This window comes from Oryzias melastigma, linkage group LG7 (genome assembly GCF_002922805.2).
Source record: "Oryzias melastigma strain HK-1 linkage group LG7, ASM292280v2, whole genome shotgun sequence".
Lineage (NCBI taxonomy): Eukaryota > Metazoa > Chordata > Actinopteri > Beloniformes > Adrianichthyidae > Oryzias > Oryzias melastigma.
Window position 1 is genome coordinate 6,449,854 of NC_050518.1, and position 7,086 is coordinate 6,456,939.

The 7,086-nt window shown below is 33.6% G+C and overlaps 1 protein-coding gene across 2 annotated transcripts in view; it reads right to left on the reverse strand.

Annotated features, from left to right (window-relative positions):
• Positions 1–6,880, reverse strand: part of samd11 (sterile alpha motif domain containing 11) — a 105,439-nt gene extending 98,559 nt beyond the window's left edge. The window contains exons 1-2 of one of the 2 annotated variants that reach the window (XM_024292349.2): positions 6,559–6,880; positions 6,246–6,305 (exon numbers count right to left, since the gene is read on the reverse strand). The gene's annotated coding sequence lies outside the window, so the exon portion shown is untranslated. The remainder of the gene's footprint in view (positions 1–6,245; positions 6,306–6,558) is intronic. The other variant, XM_024292352.2, reaches the window with a different exon arrangement.
• Between the last annotated feature and the right edge of the window lie 206 nt (positions 6,881–7,086).

Here is a 7,086-nt window from a genome sequence, read left to right on the forward strand (position 1 = left end):
TAACAACATAGTTAGCCTTTGAAAAATAGAGCAGTATTTTTAGGTATTTTGTAACTTTAAGTTGACTAAATTACAGCTTCACACTTTCCAGCAATTGAGGTTGAGTTGATTAACTTCATCCTCTCAGACCTCTGAGGCCTGGATGAGTCACATTTGGACAGAAAGAGTTTTCTTCCCCTCAAACAACTCTTTTCCTGTAGGTCATGGTGGTCCCAGGTGAGGTCACCACTTTTGGACACATTCTTTTAGAGTTGATTTTTTGGAAAATCAGGGAATACAACTTAATTGAGATGTGACAAACCAAGATTTTGTACTTTTTTTCCAAGCTTTCTGTTCAAAAGGCCGGGCTTTCTGTCACCTCAGATCATCAGAACAACTATAAATCATTTTGCTTTTTCTCTGTGTATCCATAAATACATTTACACTGAACAATCTATTACCTTTGATCAACTTAAAGTTATAGTTGTCTGTGTGTGAACAGTGTGCTGTGAGTAACCTAAGACTTATGTTTTTTAACAGTAATTTGAGGTTTATTTCATACATTAAAGAATTTCCTGGACCCGCCTTCCTTCATCTGTGAAATATTAAAAAAATTAAGAGCATCCTATCCCAGGGTGACACTGGAAAAAGAAAATTCATCTCCTCCAGGCAGAGCTGCTGCCATAATAATTTAGCTAAATGCTTAAATAATTCACTGAAATTATTTTAACTGACCCAAAGAGCTGCAGCCGGAGGACTGACGCCGTGTGCAGCTGTGCAGTCTTACACCGTTCGTCTTGTGTTTTCCTATTGAAAAACTAAATTCAGAGTTCACATTTTTTACATATAAAGCCCTTAATTAGCTGGCTTTTACTAAACTGAAATATTTCATCAATCTAAATTTCCATAAAGACTGCTTTTAACCTCACAGCCGTTTTATTTATGGTTCCTTCTACATCCAAAATGGAAAAAAAAAGCTATTTTCTTTACTTTTTAGCAAGCAAATCACCAAACTAGTGCACTGCAGCATGTGTAAGTCAAGGAGTTTTGTTTTTTAGTCTACTTTTTTTTTTGCACTTTGCCATTTAAGAAAAGCAAATTCTATCTCGATCGTTTTTTTAATGTTTTTTGCTCTCTATAAACAAAATCTGAATAGTGTTGTGCTTTTTATATTACTATTTCTCACAGATAAACAATTAAAAGTTTAAACTTTATTCTACCACAAACATGCAAACATAGATTTAGTAAGTGTTTTGACGAATATGCCAAATTTTAAAAAATAAATTGTAAATGTGCCAAGAAATCTAAAAGCAGCAGCGTGGCTTTGGTTCCATCTAAATGGGCCGGTTTTGGAACTGCAAATGGACGGGGGTTTCCAGAGTTTGAAGCATTTGCTGTGGGTTCAGCTTGGTGTCAGTCTGAGGCCTCGCCTCATAAACATGTTCATGCATCCTCTCTTTGAAAAGTCACAGACATCCCCGATGTCACAAATGCATTTTGGAACAAACTGTCTGTAGGAAGTACAAGAAATGAGACACAACTTTGTAAATGGCTGGAAGCCAATGAGACTAAACTGTGACCGACTGGAGACAAAAGGGAGGATCCAACATTCTGGATGCACAAATGTTGCACGAGGCTCTCAGGAGTCACAAGGGAAATGTTCGTTAGCCTTAGACAATCTGTGGCTCATATTTTTCTGGATGTCTCCAAAACAAATAAGTGAAAATCCAAATGAAAACAGTCACTAATTAGCTTATTATCAAACTTTGATGTGTCTCCATCTTTCTACAAGCTGTTGCTGCCCAAACTACGGTGGCCCTGAAGTGCAAATCACATCATCAAATCACTCAATGCAAAAAACAAAGATTACAACAAAAGTTTAAAGAAAAAAAATGTAAAAAGTAATTGAAATAAAAATGAAATATTTCAGAAAACTAAAGTAATTTTCAGAAAAAAAAATGTTAAAAAAAAGAAAAAATAAACTGGAAAAGTTGGTAATTTGGGACATTGCTGATTGGATGATGACATTTTATTTTTGACAAATTTTGTCAAATGGGTCTTCAATGTCTTAATATTAATACAAGTTTAATGATTATTACTGGACAAATCAAGTATCGTTTCATGCCAAATACCTTTTGGTTGAATGTTCAAACATCATCCTCCAATCAGCAATGTCCCTTTTCCAGTTTCTTCTTTTGCTTAAATTAAAAGTTCTGCAAGTTACTTTTGTTTTTTTAACTTTTCCGATTTTTTGGAAACCGGAAAAGAGAGGTACTCTGGGACATTGCTGACTGGAGAATGACATTTGTCCATCATTTTAACCAAAAGTTATTTGGCATTAACCCTAAAACACTTTCACTATAAAGAGTTACACCATCACTTTTGCCGGGTAATTTTTACCCAATAAAAAATATTTGTCATAAAAAAATAATCAATATGAAAACACGTGATAAATTAGAGTAGGTTTCTTTTATTTTCAACTGTGGTATATATAAATGGAAAATAAAAACATAAGAAGATTCTAAAAACATTCTTGAAAATTACTGAAAAATTAGGAATTTAAGAACAAAACATTCCTAAAAAAACAAGAAAAAAAAGATACTGGAGACTTGGCCTTTGGTCTATCAATTCCTGGAGCATGTGAAACTTTACCCAGAAACCCATGACACTCAGAAAAATCATGTAAACACTTTTGCTCAGGTGTAAATCCCCCGGCGACAATGGTCTGCTCCCCCGTTATCATCTTTTTGTTTTGAGTGATTTGTGCTTTAGGGCCACATCAGACAATAAGTATTTACTAGCCATTAAAACAGGTTTTATTCGCTTGTTTAAGTTTGAAAAATCAAAAGTAATTCATTTTTCCACTTCACGAAACAGCTCAAGAACTCTTGACCCTCATCAGGATCCATTTCTTCTTCCATGGCTTCCTGTCTTCAGTCCAGCTTGACGTTGTAAAGATGCTTCTTTTTAGTAAAACCTGATTGATATTGGATGGAGTTCCAGCAATATTAATATCAAAGTTGTTCCTTAAAGTGAGAAGATGATTACTTGAGTCGTTTTGCAGAGCGCTGAAGCTGTTGGCCACACCTCCCAAAGACTCATAATTACATAGAATAGTTGGAGATTTTGCAATCTGGATTCATTTGGAAATAACTCCAAGAAAAATGTCTGTTCTGTGGAAATCGACAAACCTCTGAGCTCTTGAGACTCGTACAACGCCACGAGTGTTGGTCAATCCAGTGAAATCTTTCAAATAAACTCGTTTTTGAGAGTTGGCAGAAAGAGGCTACCAGCTGTAGTCCATCATGAACTCTGACGGGAAGTGGCCTTGGCTGGTTAGGAGACATTTTTGGAACATTCTGCATCAAGTATGGATATTTTAAAGCCTGGAAAAAAATTAAGTGTATTACTCAGAAAGGTCTTGCAGCAATGTCATAATTTATCTCATAAATCAAATTTTCTGTTTCAAAAAAAGAGGTAAAATGAAAAACTTGAAGCTCAAATTTACAATAAATCCATTTCTTTAATGAAAATGTGTAAAAAGCTCCCCTTAATTATATAAATGTGTTGTGTTTTCAGCTTTTTGTGTTTGGATTTTGTATTTTGTGGATCTCCATTAACTTCAAACTAATCCAGCAAGTGTTGAGTTTTTAGCTTTTAGCAACAGCAGATGAGGTGAAAGGTTGGAGACTTTTTTGTAATTAGTGTTGGTGCGGACTGCAATCGCCAACTCACACATAAGCATGGAAACGTGCACACAAACAAACGCACAAATTCCATCCTGCTCTCCTCCTACGAACCAATCTTGCTGGAAATCACTATAATCTTCTCTTGGGGATTTGGGTGGTGATACTTTCTGCTTTAAAAAGCCATGCCACCATGAGGTGGCCATTGAAATTCCTCGCACGGAGGCCATCCAGCTCAACATGTTATTTTTCTGTTTTTTTTTAAGGCACATTTTTGTGCAAATTTGACTATAAGTTTGCATGAAACAACAAAGCTGGGTTAACATTTAAATTAAGTTTTTTAACTGTAAAAATTGAGGCAATGGTGTCAAATACTACTTGAAGTAACATTTGAGATAGAGTTAAGTTTACATTTTTTCTATGGTAAAAACAAAAACTACAGCATACAAGCTGCCATTTTTCCCTGAAGTCGACTCTTTATTTAGTGATGAGGAGCAGAGAGAGACGAGGAAGCTGCTGATATCAAAAGTTCAGTAAAACTTCTGGTTGGAACACGTGAAATGTCAAAGCACTTCTGCCTGTTCAGAGCTGAAACTCCTCCTGAATGTGTGTCTGGGAAAAGTGAAGCACTACCGCCACCTGCTGGCTGAAACCCTCCACGGATCACAACTGAACACGTGATCACAGCGCCATCTTCCGGTCAGAAACACACATCTCAACCTCGAATTTTGAGAGAAAAAGTTTACTAAGGTAGGAGCTGGGACACATTAGATTAAGAATTATATAAACAAAATAATATATATATATACTTTTGTAAATGTATAGATAATGCTACAAAAATGACTTTATAGCATAACAATTAACACACATTTCCACAGAATAAGGTTGTAACTGATTTTTAAATGTATTTAGGTCATGAATATTTCTAAAATTCCCAAAATCTCACCGCCCCACACAACATTTCAACATCTGAAAATAGAAACACTAACATTTCCATCCATCTTCAGAACCCACTGTTTTACCATCTATAAACAGAACTGTCACTTCTGAGATTTCAGCATCTACTACACCCCTGAAAAGTTTGTTTCACTGCTGCGTTCAGCGGTTTCACTGAAAAAGTGCTACAAAAACAAACAAAAAAATAACTGCACAGTTCCAGGCCAATATCACTGAGAAAGAATCCTGTTATCATTACAAGTCAACTTTAAGAAAAAAAGGAATGAAACAGAAAAATAACTGAGGAGTACACATTTGACTGAAAGTTACTTGAATAAAAGTAACCGAGTAAATGTAACTTGGTGCAACTTACCTCAATAAATTAATTCTGAGATAGTACAATTGTTTACTGTACAATTAGAATATTGAGAAAAAAATATTAAAATAAAAAAAGAAAAGGATTTTCACTCATTATTTTATATTTTTATTTAATAGCTGGTAGTCTATTTGATACAATCTAAAAAACTTTGACAAAACTTAGAATTTTATCAAAAAAAAAATAAAAAAATTTGCATTTATGGAGATGGAGTTCCCTCCACCTCCAGTTGAAGCAAGAAAATGGACAGATCTTAAATTCACATCTCCTTTGAATAACACGACTCTTTGTTTGACAACATTTGGATTTTTAAAGGGACTAGAATGTTGTGAATTACAGGTATTCTAGAAATTTACTTGTTGGGGATTTATGCTTAAATTTGGTTGAACATGCAGAGTAATAAAGTTTTGGTTAAATAAAAACAAATGAAAACAAGTTTTAATAGAATTAACTGTTTTAAAATGACGTTGGCATCACAATTAAGGCTGTGCAAATTCTTTAAAGATAGAATACTTATAATAATAATTACTCTTTTTATACAAAAATGGATTTTTACACTACAGAGTTTTTTTAAATCTTTAAACCCTGGAGTTAGCTGAAAAAGAAAAATGATAAAATAATTCACCGAAGGTCAAGATATGCATTTTAACTTCTTGATTTTTTAATGTTATAACTAACATGTTTTTGGGGGGGGCAATTTTTCACTTGAAGTTTTGTAACCCATCTTTATAAAGTACAGATTTTTTTTTTGTTTTAAAAGATAAAATGTCTCTTTTCAATTGTTTTTATGTTAAACAATAATAGGAGGCAGTCAGCACAAACCGCCTCATTTACACCTCAAAACATATTCATAACATTTATCAATGGACATGATTCTCCCTATAAGTTTAACTTTTGTGACCATAAAAATGCAAATCCAACAATGTGAATACTGGACACAGTCCATGCTGATCAGCGGGACAAAGAAATAGATACAATTAAATAAAAAGAATAATGAGCAAACAGATGGTTCCATAGTTTTACACAGAACTGAAACAAATCTCACCTTAACATTAGTTTGAGCCTCAACCTGCTCAAAGTAACAAAGACCTCTGAGATTATACTGACTAATAATTTAAGTAAATAGTTTCTGTAATTTTTTTTAAACTAAATGTTTTACTCTACAAACAATTTCTAATACCTTAACATAAACAATTTCCTTTCCTTTTATCTTTTCTATGTATAAAGCTTGGAAAGAAGAAAAAAAAAATAATAATAATAAAACTTACCATATGGACTTCAGGGACTGATGAGAGAGGAGGACGATGCTGCTTAAGGGTCACTTAAACCTAAAACAAATTAAATCAAATCAAAATTATTATCCGATTTAAAAAAAGATCAATGGGAGCAGTTAAATTATGAAGCAAATTTGAAGCAAAAATAAAAACATTTCCAAGTTAAAAAAGTTTAAACATAAAAACAAAAGAGTTTGCCAGTAAGTTAAGGTTTACTTCAGGCATTAAAACATTTTGTATAACTAGGGTATGTGTTAAAAAACAGAAATTAGGAGTAAAAACTAGATATATCCATAACTTTTCTTACCTGCCAAAATTGTATCAAACTCCAATTTCCCCCCCAAATTTTCAAGTTGTTTTTTTTAAGATGTTCTTATGCAAACTATACTGTCTACATTCCAACACCTCATGTTTAATGTTTCAGCCTGATTACAAAATCCTCATTTCCCATTCTTATGTTTGCCAGTACTATAAAGGATTGTACTCTTTGGTTTGTTGGTTTTAGTTTTTGGTTCTTGTCATATTCTGCTATTCAGCCCCACCTCCCATCTCCCCCCTCCCTGTCAGGAGCACCTGCTTCAGGTTTAGAATCATCACAGCTGTCTTCATTTCCTTCAATTATTCTCCTGTTTTTAAATGTCTCTAGTTCTTTGTTTTTTTGGGTCAGATACTTATTTCTTTCAGGCATGTGAAGAGTTGAGATATTTTAGTAGTTTTTTTGTAGTAGAATTGACTTCTTCTGTCTGAAGTTGTTGTAATGTCTTTTATATCCACTTAAGTCTTATTTTGCTCATTCCTGCATGTTATCCTTTTTACTTATGTTTTCTTGGTGTAA